Source organism: Haliotis rufescens, unplaced genomic scaffold (assembly GCF_023055435.1).
Source record: "Haliotis rufescens isolate VD_foot unplaced genomic scaffold, xgHalRufe1.0.p SCAF_5, whole genome shotgun sequence".
Classification (NCBI taxonomy): Eukaryota; Metazoa; Mollusca; class Gastropoda; order Lepetellida; family Haliotidae; genus Haliotis; species Haliotis rufescens.
Window position 1 is genome coordinate 2,225,979 of NW_025964223.1, and position 16,519 is coordinate 2,242,497.

Sequence of the window (16,519 nt, forward strand, 5' to 3'; positions counted from 1 at the left end):
TATTGTGTAGTGACATTGTGTTGTGACATTGTACTGTGACATTGTGTAGTGACATTGTACTGTGATATTGTGCTGTGATATTGTGCTGTGACATTTTACTGTGACATTGTACTGTGACATTGTACTGTGTTATTGTACTGTGATATTGTGTAGTGACATTGTACTGTGATATTGTGCTGTGATATTGTGCTGTGATATTGTGCTGTGATATTCTACTGTGATATTGTGCTGTGACATTGTGTTGTGACATTGTGCTGTGACATTGTGTTGTGACATTGTGCATTGATAACATTGGTTTGCAATATTACATGGCTACAATATTTTCGCGATGTTGTTTTTATCAGAGTGTTGTACTGCGACTTGGCATAATGACATCAAGCCAGCCTGCTGATGACACAGCTTTATTGGGTCATGTTTGACAGCAACCAGATGTATGACAGTAGCCGTATTGATATCCACTGTTAACTGCTGTCACGGCAACAGATGCAGTGCTGGGTACTGTGTCCATGGTGCACAGATACATAGCCTGCTGTAGGAATCTATGTAGCTGCATTGGGGTAGTATACCCCTTATATCCATAGGTGAGGTGAGGTGAAACTGGGTTTAACGTCGCGTCCAAGATTATTGCACTTTTATAGCGATGTGCATGTACGTGTGTGTGTTTGTGTGGCTGCTTGTACTAGTCCGGATGCAGATTTATAGTGCTAGCTCACTGAGATACCATGCCGCAGTTTAACATGAATACCCCACTCAGACACAGTATACTGACTCCGAGCCGACCAGTCCTTGTTTAAGCCCCTTAATGCAGAGCGCCAGACAGGGTAACAACAAGTACCGTCTTTTAACGTCTTTTGGTATGACGCGGCCGGGGATCGAACCCCAGACCTTCCGCTCTCCGGGCGGACGCTCTATCACTAGATCATGGAGGCGGTCTATATCCATAGTGCTGGTGGTGGGTAATATACATCTGTATAGATGGAGGTGGGTAATATACATCTGTATAGATGGTGGTGGGTAATATACGTCCATTAGGATGGAGGTGGGTAATATACATCTGTTTAGATGGAGGCGGGTAATATACATCTTTATAGATGGAGGTGTGTGATATACGTCCATTAGGATGGAGGTGGGTAATATGCATCTTAATAGATGGAGGTAGGTAATATACGTCTTTATAGATGGAGGTGGGTAATATACATCTTTAAAGATGGAGGTGTGTGATATACGTCCATTAGGATGGAGGTGGGTAATATACATCTTTATAGATGGAGGAGGGTAATATACATCTTTATAGATGGAGGTGGGTAATATACATCTGTATAGATGGAGGTGGGTAATATACATCTATATAGATGGAGGTGGGTAATATATATCTTAATAGATGGAGGTGTGTAATATACATCTATATAGATGGAGGTGGGTAATATACATCTTTATAGATGGAGGTGGGTAATATACATCTGTATAGATGGAGGTGTGTAATATACATCTTTATAGATTGAGGTGGGTAATATACATCTTAATAGATGGAGGTGGGTAATATACATCTATATAGATGGAGATGGGTAGTATACATCTATATAGATGGAGGTGGGTAATATACATCTTAATAGATGGAGGTGTGTAATATACATCCATTAGGATGGAGGTGGGTAATATACATCTGTATAGATGGAGGTGGGTAATATACATCTATATAGATGGAGGTGGGTAATATACATCTGTACAGATGTAGGTGGGTAATATACATCTTAATAGATGGAGGTGGGTAATATACATCTGTATAGATGGAGGTGGGTAATATACATCTGTATAGATGGAGGTGGGTAATATACATCTGTATAGATGGTGGTGGGTAATATATATCTTTATAGATGGAGGTGTGTAATATACATCTATATAGATGGAGGTGGGTAATATACATCTGTATAGATGGAGGTGGGTAATATACATCTGTATAGATGGAGGTGGGTAATATACATCTGTATAGATGGAGGTAGGTAATATACATCTCTATAGATGGAGGTGGGTAATATATATCTTTATAGATGGAGGTGGGTAATATACATCTGTATAGATGGAGGTGGGTAATATACATCTGTATAGATGGAGGTGGGTAATATACATCTGTATAGATGGAGGTAGGTAATATACATCTCTATAGATGGAGGTGGGTAATATATATCTTTATAGATGGAGGTGGGTAATATACATCTGTATAGATGGAGGTGGGTAATATACATCTGTATAGATGGAGGTGGGTAATATACATCTGTATAGATGGAGGTGGGTAATATACATCTGTATAGATGGAGGTGGGTAATATACATCTGTATAGATGGAGGTGGGTAATATACATCTGTATAGATGGAGGTAGGTAATATACATCTCTATAGATGGAGGTGGGTAATATATATCTTTATAGATGGAGGTGGGTAATATACATCTTAATAGATGGAGGTGGGTAATATACATCTGTATAGATGGAGGTGGGTAATATACATCTGTATAGATGGAGGTGGGTAATATACATCTGTATAGATGGTGGTGGGTAATATATATCTTTATAGATGGAGGTGTGTAATATACATCTATATAGATGGAGGTGGGTAATATACATCTGTATAGATGGAGGTGGGTAATATACATCTGTATAGATGGAGGTGGGTAATATACATCTATGTAGATGGAGGTGGGTAATAAACATCTGTATAGATGGAGGTGGGTAATATATATGGACAAAACAGTGGTTTAGAAGTTCTGAGCCTGCACAGAAAGTCTTGCCCTAAAGACATTAAACTGATTTTGCAACAAAATCCCCTACCACAGTGATGCATTTTTGGCAACGATGTTTGAGAGATTTTATTCCAGTTTCGTTGATGTCCTCCTCCTGGCTGTCCAAGTTTTCCACAGCTGCTGTGAGGTCATCGTTGGCGTCAAACTGGGCTTTCTTCCTGAAGCATGGGAACCGATGGAAGTTTGAAGGAAGCAGATCAGGAGAATAAGGTGGATGCTGAAGGAGTACAAAGCCACACTCATGGAATTGTAGCCATGGCAATGACTAATTTGTGTACTGACCCATTGTCCTGATCCATGAGTACACATTTCTCAGTTTCCCTCGTCTCTTAGTATTACTTTCATCCCCTAATTGCCACAAAAATGCAACATAATATACTCCGTTAATGTCTGGCCTTTTGGAAAAGAGTCGACCATGATGACACCCTCAGCATCCCGGACCACGGCCATCACCTTTCCATGTGATGGGACAGTCCTGGCCATCTTTGATGATGTCAGTTGCTCCACTGTTTTGACTGCTCTGTGGACTCAAGATGGAAGTGGTGAACCAATTTTCGTCCATAGTCAATCAGTTTATTCATATATAACTGTAAGGCCACAGGCCCATAGTACAGAATACATGACAATGTGGAAGCGGTTAGGAATGTTACAAGGATTCATTTCTTAATAACATGGCATGATATATAAAGAGAGATAGATTTTGTTTAGTCACAAATTGTTTTCTGTATCAGCTTCAAACATACATAGATTATCACAAAACATGTTTTGCCGGGTACATTTTTCATCAGATGTCAGAAGTTTTTAACCCAATGAGCAGATACTTTCTTCACTGCAAACGTTTCTGTGATAATGGAATGTGCTCTAGATCGAGCTCCTGGGAAATGCCTACTGAACTAGCAACATGATGCTCAGTCATTTGCCGGTCGGTCATCACCAAATTATGAAATCTCTGGATCATTTCTGGTGTTGCTGATGTGACAAGCCTTCCAGGGAGGGGACCCGTGAAGATTCCGGGGTAGAATAGGTCTTCAGCAACCTATGCTTGCCGTAACAGGTGACTATGCTTGTCGTAAAAGGCGACTAACGGGATCGGGTGGTCAGGCTCGCTGACTTGGTTGACGCATGTCATCGATCCCAATTGCGTGGATCGATGCTCATGATATTAATCACTGGATTGTCTGGTCCAGACTCGATTATTTACAGACCACCGTCATATAGCTGGAATACTGCTGAGTGCGGTGTAAACAACAAACCAACCAACAACCAATCCAGGAAGGGGGTCGTCTTCCAGGCTCTCCCTGCCACACATTACCTCTGCTGCCCCCCTCTCCACAGCGGCACTGGAAGGGGCATCCCACCCTGTAGTCCTACACCATGGCTGTGGAATTTATATTTTATAGGTATTTTTTTTTTACTAAAAGCCTAGGCAAGTCCAGATCAAACTAACAAAATCTAGTTTGCTTGATTCCACAAAAACAGCAGAAGGGGAAAGGTTCTTTAAATTTAAAGACATGTTTTCATTGACGAAGTGTTAGTCTACCCTCCCTGTTGTACTTGTATCTTCATGGATGGCTTTTGGTCTCTTACACCCTTTTTCTGAAAGTATTTCATCACTGGATGTTCCCCAAGTTGACCTTTTCACAAAGGTCACTGATCCCTGCTTATTTTACTGACTTTTCACAGCTAAACAATTTGCTCAAATGACTCAAGTATTTGTGGATATACCTGTATATCATGTGCATATGTAATGTCATTCTGAAATTCTGTCGTTGAAAAACCTATTCTCATCTCTCACAAATATTCCCTAAACATTGCAACTTTTCCAGGAATGTGCTCATTAATGTATATTACCTCTGAATGTCTGAATCTTGTCTGTCGGACAGTGACAAGAGTCATTATAGTTCCGACCTAAACCTGTTCTTAGATGCGAAACTATATATAGGCAAAATAACAATTGCCTCAAAACATTGTTTCTACTTGCCTTTAGTGGCAACCCATCGGTCTACCTGCTACAGTAAGTGCCCTTTGTCAAAGGGAAGCTACTCTAACCCAAGTCTTTGAAACATCACGTGTCACAACATTATGAAGTGTAAAGTTAGACGTACACACAGCAACAAAATGAAACAAGGTAACAATTTGTACATATTTCCCCTAAATCCAATTGTTTTAAATTGATTGGGAAAAGACCCCAAGCTGCAGAGGTTTACGATCACAGATATAGAAATGTGATCACCCCGTGAGGCTGGTGTCGCTAAATTGTATTTAATATCACCAAAGTTGCCCAAACTTGTAAAATGTTACAGCTACATCCTAGTTAGACACTAATTTTCAGTATCTTTGAGTATTGTTGCTAACAATTATCCCAGTAGGTCTTTCATATTCATGATGATTATTTCTGACTCGATCGCCGATTGACAAGGGTGACGCCATGTTTGTTTGTAAACACTGAAAGTAGTACCTAGCTGACCTTTCATATTTGAATCTTTATCCATATATGACCCCAATGGACACCGTTTTTATCCGTTGCCAAGAAACTTTCCCATTATATACTACTCAAAAGAAGTTAAGGATCACCCGATTCTTTCATATTACTATAGTTAATCTCCCATGCCATGACAGATTAACTTTACCATTATGAAAGAATCGGGTGATCCTTAACGTCTTTTGAGTAGTATATGATACTGTCGTGTGTAGATGAAGGTGGGTGATATTATATACTGCAATCACAAGGAAACTATGAAGTGGATGTTTGTGTGTCTGTGACCCCCGAGCTGACCTGCATTCCCCGTTATATATCCAGAAGAGTGAAATGTACCCAGTTATGTACCCTTAACATCTACCCGGGATAATTTTCATGTGGGGGGCACGGGTGGCCCAGTCGTCTAAGGCACCGTGATTTGCTATGCAGAGCTGCCTCCCTTGGGCACGCCAGAAACCTATGATTGTGGGTTTCAATTCCGGTTCGCCCCGATTATGTTTCTAGGTTTGTCAACACCGTACCTGTACTCGTGGGTTTCACCGAAGTGGTAAATGTCCGAGACCTGCATCACTTCGGGCTTTCCTCCCACATTAAGCTGACACGTCACGATATAACTGGAATACTGTTATAAACGGCGTTAAACCCAGCTCACTAATTTTCTAATGTAAAACCATTATGAATCATTAAGACAAAAGCTTGGCCCAGCAAGATGGTTCCTCATGTAGGAGAATGGTATTTATTATACTGAGTACGGTAACAGTGTTTGTTTTAGACATACGTGAGTTGCTATTTCACATGAAAGAAGCATGGAGTCCCATGTGGTCCAGTGGTGGTGTATATTGGGTTTACAAGACTTGTCTAGCTATTGGTGCCACGTGTGGCAACAGTCAGAACCTATGTGGGCACAAACTGGATTGTTGGAGACCTGAACATATTGTTTCCATGTTAGGACTTCCACATCATTTGGGATTTTTTGGTTAACAAATTTCATGCTTGTAGTTCCCCTGAGGTGAGACCGTAAAGGATAGATTTTTAAACACGGGCAAACAATGGAAATTAGCTGCTCATTGTCCAGCACATACTCCAAATGTGATCTGCATTGTTGACATTTTCATCCCTGCTGCGGTTGTTGTTGTGTTGTTGTTGTTCAATCAGCTGCACCATGTTGCATAATGTTGCTGTCAATCATTCTTCAAACTTGCACTGGGGCGGTCGGGTAGCCTAGTGGTTAAAGCGTTCGCTCGTCACGCCGAAGACCCGGGTTCGAATCCCGACATGGGTACAATGTGTGAAGCCCATTTCTGGTGTCCCTCGCCGTGATATTGCTGGAATATTGCTAAAAGTGGCGAAAAAACCAAACTCACTCACTCACTCAAACTTGCACTGAATTGTTCTTAGGATAATGCATGCCATCTTCTCTACTAAACCAACCTCCTGAAAATTCAAATGAATTAAAATCACACACAAATTATTTGTCTTATTTATATGCAAATGAGACATTAAATCTTCTGTAAATAGCATAAATAAATTGATTTTCAAAATATTAATACTTATTGTTATTGAATTAATTACCTTGTCTTAATGATTCGCTGATGCGCTACACTTCTAAACTTTATGATTCCTTACCTGTTTGGGGGCACGGGTGGCCCAGTTGTCTAAGGCGCTGCGATTCCCTGTCCAGAGTTGCGTCCCTTGGGCACACCAGAAACCTATGATTGTGGGTTCGAATCCCAGTTTGCCCTGATGATGTTTCTAGGTTTGTCCGTGCTCGTGGGTTTCACCGAAGTGGTAAACTCCTGAGACCTGCATCACTTTGGGCTTTCCTCCCTCATTAAGCTGACACGCCGCGATATAACTGTGATACTGTTAAAAGTGGCGTTAAACCCACTCACTCACTCACTCATTACCTGTTTTGTTCGGTTCCATGATGTTCCCATTTACTCCAATGATTACTTGCAACTAAAACAGCTCTTGGCATCATTATTCCCAGTGTCTGCTGAGTTCGATTCCCCAAATGGGTACAATGTGTAAAGCCCATTTCTGGTGTTCCCCGCCGTAATATTGCTGGAATACTGCTACATGCAGCGTAAGTCCTCGCCCACCCTACTCACTCACTCACTCACTCACTCACCCACTCACTCACTCACTCACACACTCACTCACTCACTCACTCACTCACTCACTCACTCACTCAGCCACTCGCTCACTCACTCTGGTAGACTTTATATTGTAACATTTCTAAGGGGTTAATGTGCTTTGGCTGGGATTACACTTACTGGTATATTTCCTTACTCTTGTAATATTAATGAATAAACTTTTGTACCACACATATTTTGCACATACATTGTATAAACTGGACATCTACCAAATTTATAAGGTGCAATTCGCCATAAATAAACAAAAAAACACTTGTTGGCATTAAAAGCATTTTCAATTTCAACTGTATACAATACTGATATGCACAAGTTTGTTTTGTTATATAATTACAACTGTATAATTTTCATTAGCGAAATAGAAGCATTCCAAAGAAAGGTAAATGAATTAAAAATAGGTACAGATGATAGTTTCTTTGAAAAATGTAGCAACGATCATTGGGATTTTCATAATGGAAGATATTTACATGTGAGTTATATATTTTCACCTAGCAGGATACCATCGTCACCTAGTTGTACAAATGCTCACAGCATGGTTCCCCTGATAAGGAGCTAGTAGATGCAGCTTGTTAAGATTTTGATTGTTGTATTGAGGACCTTTCAAAATGACAAAAAATAGAACTTGATTTTACATTATTTTGCCCCAAGTTTACTGGTAATGTGTAAAATACAACTGATTTTGGAGTAACGAGGTAGAAAGAATTGGTACATTTTTCATTTGAAAAAATTATTGAAATAAAATTTCAAAATAGAGACATATTAATGTTCCAGTTATAAGTTTTGTTTTTTACATTTACCCAAATCAAAATTTCGACAGAGAAGGGTAAGGCCGGTGTATAAATATCGTACCGGTTCACATATACTGTCCTATGTGTCAGCTATTGAAGTATGTCTCTCATGACTCTATTTTAGCCTGAAGCAAAACACAGGTTATAAATTTGATGTATGATTAACTCATCACTGCAGCATGACAAACTATTTCAAGCATAGATTCATGTCGGCTTTAAGAAAATACATGTTGGGATAAAAAAAACCTAGTTGTGTTGATTTTGAATTTAAAAATACACTGATGAAACTCTTGAGATGGTCCCCAGGTCACATTGACCTGTATTCCATTGGCGAAGACCCAACTTTGAAAATCTTATGATGTACTAAGTCAGTGTTTATTTATATCCCAGTGCAAGTTTTACTTACTGACATCACTCTGCACTTATACTGCACCTTGATATACTTACTGCTGATGTCTTCCTGATAATATATTAATATTGAGGGACGGTGATTCGTAAGTGGTTTGAGGCCCACTTGGAGTACGGGTAGATTTCTTGAACAACACTTCTCGCTGGTGAATGGAGACTGTCCTGCCATGATGTGAGTGTCTGATCTGAGGACGAGCCGTGCTTGCTAAGAACAAGTCCATTAATGGAAGTCTTGTGTTTTAAGTTGAAGTAGAAAGAACATACGTTGTCGAAGGCAAAACTTTGATCTTTATTTTGGTTTGAGTATGTGATGATGCAACACATGTTTTTCCCAGTCATCAAAGGTGCAGCTATTTGATCTACAGAGTTGTGTCCCTTTTATGTGCCAGAATCCACTCATGGTTTGGGTTTGAATCCAGACATACCCTTGGTTTATCACAACCATACTCATGTTTGTGAGTAAGCTCTGAAGTACTGTTGGAAAATGCTAGAAAAATGCTTTTCTGGCTTCATTTAATAAATACAGATCATAGGACTATGAAAATATCATATATCAAAATAACACAAATCTACCTACCGTATATCGCTGTGTATAAGGCGAGTTTTTCGTACCTAAAATGAGGGGGCTAAGAAGGGGGGTCGTCTTATACACGGAGTCGAAGATCTCACATTTTTTTCCACTGGCGATGTCAACCGGCGTCCGATAGCCAGCCCAGCATTTGACAATAAAACTTCGCATTTCGTCCTAAATAACTGTTCAAATAACTATTTCCATTCAGAAACATGATTTGTATCTCTTTTCCTTGAATAAAGTTTAATAATTTCTGCAAATAAAGTTGATATGACCCTCTCCTCGATGCAGATTGTCAAACCAGCTGACACGGTAAAACAATCAACATCCGTGAGTAGAGAGCCGGAAGTACCGGTGATCATTTGCATATTGCACATGTGACCTAACATGTGATAACCGGTGAAGCTGAAATCAATTCCCGCTGTTTTTACAGTTGTATTAACAAGTGTTGGAGACGGTGTGTACAAGTGATTGTGGAATAAACACGCTGAATGTGAAGCAAACATAAGCCTAGTTAGTTACAACATAGTTAATTGGCGATTAAATTACTCACCATTGTCTCTTATATGTTATTACTTCATAAATGAATTTTATTTTACGGGCACCAATTTGGTGTCGTACCGTGTAAACACAAAATGGCGACGTGTGCCGGAGTTACACACGCGACCTATCATTGTAGAAAAAAAACAACGCAAGATAAACATATTTTTATTGCATATATAAGGTTTGTGTGCGCACTTGTGATGTGTGCGAAATGCGCATCAGTCGGAAAGCGCACATTAAATCTCCAAAGTAACTAACTTACTAATTTGTGATGTCCGTGTGCGAAATACGCTACAGTCGGCAAGAGCACGTTAAATCTTCTACCGGTATATCAATCAGACTTGTGATGTGTTTCATTCCAGGTCGCCTTATACACGGAGTATAGGATTTTGGGTTGATTTTTAAGGCGTGTACAGGGGGGTCGTCTTATACGTGGGGTCGCCTTATACACAGCGATATACGGTAATCTAGCCTTTTTTCACTGACTCTATGAGTAGCCTAAAAAGGTACTTTTACAGGTAAAATAGTGATAAACTTAAAAATATTCATGTTGTAATGCGTATATGAAACGCAATAACCTAAGGTAATTACCTAACACCTGTCCCGAGGTGACGACCTCACACCGGCCGTGCATTCTATGAGGCGCAAATGTCACCTGAGTTGGGGATGGTCTCAAAATAATGCTTTAATTGTTCTTTATTGAGATATGTGTTGAAGGGGAAAGTTAAAAGCTATGAAACGAGATGAGAAAGGAAGGTTGGGGTTTTGTAATCAAGAAGTATTTGTTGTTCTGCAGATGATTTCTTTAGCCAGCTTCTGACTCAGCTGATGACGTATCTGAATCTGAGCTATCACCCAAAGGTATGATCACTGGTGCAGCAAGGCTGATAATGTAGTCTGGGAAACATTAATTGTGTCTTGAATGTCTGCCTGAATTCTACTACAAGTTGTGGGTACCTTCTGCTCATAAAACTTGTACACTGTAGGCCCTGTATCAAAGCTGTCCAATATCCTATTACGTCCCAGTTTTGTTTTTGAGATGACCCCTACCTTCTTTGTATATTTGTCATACGCTAGACTTGTTGGTATGAAAGCCCCAGAGCTTGTGTCATTGTGTAATTCACCCTATCTAAACTAATAAATGGTTTCACTCTCCCTCTCTCAGGTGTAAAGAACTTGTACATATTTCCTACTACAGACTCCATGTCGTGTGGACGCATCCGTGGTCTAATGGCAGAGCGTCCGCCCGGAGAGCGGAAGGTCTGGGATTCGAACCCCAGCCGCGTCATACCAAAAGACGTTAAAAGATGGTACTTGTTGTTACCCTGTCTGGCGCTCGGCATTAAGGGGCTAAAACAAGGACTGGTCGGCTCGGAGTCAGTATACTGTGTCTGAGTGGGGTATTCATGTTAAATTGTGGCATGGTATCTCAGTGAGCTAGCACTATAAATCGGCATCAGTCCGGACAAGTACCAGCAGCCACACAAACACACACACGTACATGCACGTCGCTATATAAGTGCAATAATCTTGGACGCGACGTTAAACACTATTTCACATCACCTTGAATAAAGATAAAACTTCAGTCAACTTGAGTGTATATGGATGACCAGATCGTTTTATACGTGTATCTAAATACATTTTGCTCAGGCTACTGTCAAAAACTATTTCCAATTGGACATTTTGTACCTATCTTTTGAAACCAGCAGCGGGTACCCAGGTAGGGTCGGGTAATAGGGATTTGGGTACCGGGTAGTAAATCTGGACTCGTCCAAGCCCTAGCGGAAACTTCAGTTTAATAAATGCTTAAAAATGTTTCTAAGTTGACTACTTGTCATATTATTGTTCAGCTGTGAACAAAAAAAATGATATAAATATTCATGTAAATATTTTCTGTTTGAATGCTTTTAAAATATGAAATCTGCATCACTTTGGAATTGATGTTTGCATTTTTGGGGGTAAAATTTCATCTTGACTAAATTAGTGAGATCAGGTCCATCAGCCATTTAATAAATAAAAAAGGTTTCATAAACTATATAGTTCTATACCTGGATGTTTTTCGCTGCAAAGATAAATAAGATTGGAGCGCCCATGATGCAAGTCAGTGCTGTCACTGAAGACTTCACTCCTGAAATCGCTTATCATTCCATTCATGAAACTCTCAGCTTCTTCTCAGAGTTTACGGACAATGAAATGTTAAAATTTATAAAAAAGTCCAAGCCTACCTCGTGTGTTATAGATACAGTTCTTACCACCGAGATCTTGGCCAATTTGGATATTCTTCCACCAGTATTTACAAACATCAGCAGCAGCAGTCTTGGATCCGGCGTCATGCATCACTCTTTACAGTAGTTATTGTCAGGCCACAGATAAAGAAATCCAACTTGGACCCTGATGAACTAAACAACTACCGACCAGTGTCAAACCTATCTTTCATTTCCAAATTAATTGAACGTGCAGTTGGTGAAAGATTATCTAAGCATTTGTCCAGTAACAATCTCCGTGAGCCTTACCAGTCTGCATATCGAAGCAATCACAGCACTGAGACGGCTCTAATCAAGGTTCTTAATGACTTAAGAATCGGTATGGACAACAAGAACGTTGGTGTACAGGTTCTGTTAGGTTGAAGTGTGACTTTTGCTACCACTGACTACAACAGTCTTCTGCAAGAAATGAGAATTCCTCCTCAGAAATGAATTCCGGATTGCTGGAATAGCATGGCATTGGTTCAAGTCGTATCTTTCATCTCGATATCAGTCAGTTCTTATTGATGCATCTCCGTAAGAGAAAGTGCTGCTCAAGTGTGGGGTCCCACAAGGTTGTGTGCTTGGACCGGTATTATTCACCGTATACTCTAAGGAATAAGGTACAGTAAGGGATAAGCACCAGATAAGTCATCTATGCTGATGACTCGCAGCTCCATGACGTCTTCAGACCCACACCATCAGATGCAACTGCAGCATTGTTGTGACGGCGAATGCTGCAGTGACATTAAGTTATTGATGTTTGAAAAGAAGCTGAAGTTTAATGACAGAAAAACAAGTGTCTATTTGTTGGTCCTAAGGGTCTAAAAGTGCAATGTTGCATTGAATCATTTCAGTTCAGTGACACTACCATTCCCCAGTCCGATGTACCAAATCTTGGTGCTATCCCAGATCCGGAATTGTTTCTCAACAATCATGTCAACAATGTGGTTAGAACCTGTTTCTCATTCTCAGGAACAAGGGGCACATCCACAAGTTTCTCACTCAGTAGTCATCTATCCTGCTAGCTTTAGTTATGACAAGGTTGGACGACTAATAGCTTGCTGGTGGTGCAACAGGGTCCCAGCTGAACAAGTTACAAGTGCAGAGTACAGCAGCCAGAATAGATATTTACTCACACAAGACCCGCCATACCACTCCTGTGTTATACCGCCTACAATGACTTCCAGTTGAATGCAAGATAACATTCAAGATTCTCTGTTACGTCTCCAGATGTCTCAGGGGACACGCACCATCCCATCTTGCTAATCTCCTTCATGTGTATGTCCCAGGAAAATCACTCTGCTTATCATCCCAAATGTCCGGACATCACACTATGGCAAACGTTCCTTGCATACTTAGCAGTCTTTTGCCTCGAACAGTCTACCACAACACCATCATGACTGCAGTGAACTGTCTACCACAACACCTCCCTCACTGCAATGAACGGTCTAGCACAACACCTCCGTGACAGCAGTGAACACTCTACCACAACACCTCCATGACTGCAGTGAACAGTCTACCACAACACCTCCGTGACTGCAGTGAACTGTCTACCACAACACCTCCGTGACAGCAGTGAACAGTCTACCACAACACCTCCATGACTGCAGTGAACAGTCTACCACAACACCTCCGTGACAGCAGTGAACAGTCTACCACAACACCTCCATGACTGCAGTGAACAGTCTACCACAACACCTCCCTGACTGCAGTGAAATCTCTACCACAACACCTTCGTGACTGCAGTGAACAGTCTACCACAACACCTCTGTAACAGCAGCGAACTGTCTACCACAACACCTCCCTGACTGCAGTGAACTGTCTACCACAACACCTCCCTCACTGCAGTGAACAGTCTACAACAACACCTACCTGACTGCAGTGAACAGTCTACCACACCACCTCTGTGAGTGCAGTGAAAAGTCTACCACAACACCTTCGTGACTGCAGTGAACTGTCTACCACAACACCTCCATGACTGCAGTGAACAGTCTGGCACAACACCTCCATGACTGCAGTGAACAGTGTACCACAACACCTCCGTGACTGCAGTGAACTGTCTACCACAACACCTTCGTGACTGCAGTGAACTGTCTACCACAACACCTCCATGACTGCAGTGAACAGTCTGGCACAACACCTCCGTGACTGCAGTGAACAGTGTACCATAACACCTCCGTGACTGCAGTGAACAGTCTACCACAACATCTCCCTAACTGCAGTGAACAGTCTACCACACCACCTCCGTGACTGCAGTGAATAGTCTACCACAACACCTCCGTGACTGCAGTGATAGTCTACCACAACACCTCCGTGACTGCAGTGAACTGTCTACCACAACACCTTCGTGACTGCAGGGAAATGTCTAGCACAACACCTCCGTGACTGCAGTAAACAGTCTACCACAACACCTTCGTGACTGCAGTGAACTGTCTACCACAACACCTCCGTGACTGCAGTGAACAGTCTACCACAACACCTCCGTGACTGCAGTGAACTGTCTACCACAACACCTCTGTGACTGCAGTGAACTGTCTACCACCCGTAGTAAACTGCTGGGAGTCTCCCCCAGAACCCTCTACAGACTCAGGCAGGCAGTATACTGTTGGGAGTCTCCCCCCAGAACCCTGTACAGACTCAGGCAGGCAGTATACTGCTGGGAGTCTCCCCCCAGAACCCTGTACAGACTCAGGCAGGCAGTATACTGCTGGGAGTCTCCCCCCAGAACCCTGTACAGACTCAGGCAGGCAGTATACTGCTGGGAGTCTCCCCCCAGAACCCTGTACAGACTCAGGCAGGCAGTATACTGCTGGGAGTCTCCCCCCAGAACCCTGTACAGACTCAGGCAGGCAGTATACTGCTGGGAGTCTCCCCCCAGAACCCTGTACAGACTCAGGCAGGCAGTATACTGCTGGGAGTCTCCCCCCAGAACCCTGTACAGACTCAGACAATCAGTATACTGCTGGGAGTCTCCCCCCAGAACCCTGTACAGACTCAGGCAGGCAGTATACTGTTGGGAGTTTCCCCCAGAACCCTGTTCAGACTCAGGCAGGCAGTATACTGCTGGGAGTCTCCCCCAGAACCCTGTTCAGACTCAGGCAGGCAGTATACTGCTGGGAGTCTCCCCCCAGAACCCTGTACAGACTCAGGCAGGCAGTATACTGTTGGGAGTTTCCCCCAGAACCCTGTTCAGACTCAGGCAGGCAGTATACTGTTGGGAGTTTCCCCCAGAACCCTGTTCAGACTCAGGCAGGCAGTATACTGTTGGGAGTTTCCCCCAGAACCCTGTTCAGACTCAGGCAGGCAGTATACTGCTGGGAGTTTCCCCCAGAACCCAGGCAGGCAGTATACTGCTGGGAGTCTCCCCCCAGAACCCTGTACAGACTCAGGCAGGCAGTATACTGCTGGGAGTCTCCCCCAGAACCCTGTACAGACTCAGGCAGGCAGTATACTGCTGGGAGTCTCCCCAAAAACCCTGTACAGACTCAGGAAATCAGTATACTGCTGGGAGTCTCCCCCAAAACCCTGTTCAGACTCAGGCAGGCAGTATACTGCTGGGAGTCTCCCCCCAGAACCCTGTACAGACTCCAGCAGGCAGTATACTGCTGGGAGTCTCCCCCCAGAACCCTGTACAGACTCAGGCAGGCAGTATACTGCTGGGAGTCTCCCCCAGAACCCTGTACAGACTCAGGCAGGCAGTATACTGCTGGGAGTCTCCCCCCAGAACCCTGTACAGACTCAGGCAGGCAGTATACTGCTGGGAGTCTCCCCCAGAACCCTGCACAGACTCAGGCAGGCAGTATACTGCTGGGAGTCTCCCCCCAGAACCCTGTACAGACCCAGGCAAGCAATATGCTAATGGGAGTCTCCCCCCAGAACCCTGTACAGACTCAGGCAGGCAATATGCTAATGGGAGTCTCCCCCAGAACCCTGTACAGACTCAGGCAGGCAGTATACTGCTGGGAGTCTCCCCCCAGAACCCTGTACAGACTCAGGCAGGCAGTATACTGCTGGGAGTCTCCCCCCAGAACCCTGTACAGACTCAGGCAGGCGGTATACTGCTGGGAGTCTCCCCCAGAACCCTGTACAGACTCAGGCAAGCAGTATACTGCTGGGAGTCTCCCCCCAGAACCCTGTTCAGACTCAGGCAAGCAGTATACTGCTGGGAGTCTCCCCCAGAACCCTGTACAGACCCAGGCAGGCAGTATACTGCTGGGAGTCTCCCCCAGAACCCTGTACAGACTCAGGCAAGCAGTATACTGCTGGGAGTCTCCCCCCAGAACCCTGTTCAGACTCAGGCAAGCAGTATACTGCTGGGAGTCTCCCCCAGAACCCTGTACAGACTCAGGCAAGCAGTATACTGCTGGGAGTCTCCCCCAGAACCCTGTACAGACTCAGGCAAGCAGTATACTGCTGGGAGTCTCCCCCCAGAACCCTGTACAGACCCAGGCAGGCAGTATACTGCTGGGAGTCTTCCCCCAGAACCCTGTTCAGACTCAGGCAGGCAGTATACTGCTGGGAGTCTCCCCCCAGAA